Source organism: Myotis davidii, unplaced genomic scaffold (genome assembly GCF_000327345.1).
Source record: "Myotis davidii unplaced genomic scaffold, ASM32734v1 scaffold812, whole genome shotgun sequence".
Lineage (NCBI taxonomy): Eukaryota > Metazoa > Chordata > Mammalia > Chiroptera > Vespertilionidae > Myotis > Myotis davidii.
Window position 1 is genome coordinate 1,783,443 of NW_006284238.1, and position 398 is coordinate 1,783,840.

The window sequence follows — 398 nt, forward strand, 5'->3', positions numbered from 1 at the left end:
AGCCCCGAGTGCGCTCTCAGAAGTCTCTCGGCGACTCCGATGGGTTCGGCCCCAAGCCCAGCAACTTGTAGAGACGCATCAATCAGTTTGAAAGGGAGGGTGGGGGGAGCGCACGAGCGAGTGGCACCTCCCCGATGACTACATCAGAAAACCTTTCCGATCCTCCCGCAGCTGCTCGTCTTCCCCTCCTTGGTCTCAGCAGCAACCAGAGGTGAAACCACCAACCGAATCCTAAAACCCCTACCGGGCGGGAAAATAAACTTGAGTGCAGCGGCGGCGGCAGCCCCGGCAGCCCGGGAGGGATTGAAACGGCTGGCGAGAAGTGGAAAGGGGTAAAAGTCAGTTTTTGCAAAAGAGAAAAAAAAAGCGGGGGTGCTTTATGGGAAAAATCTCCTCAG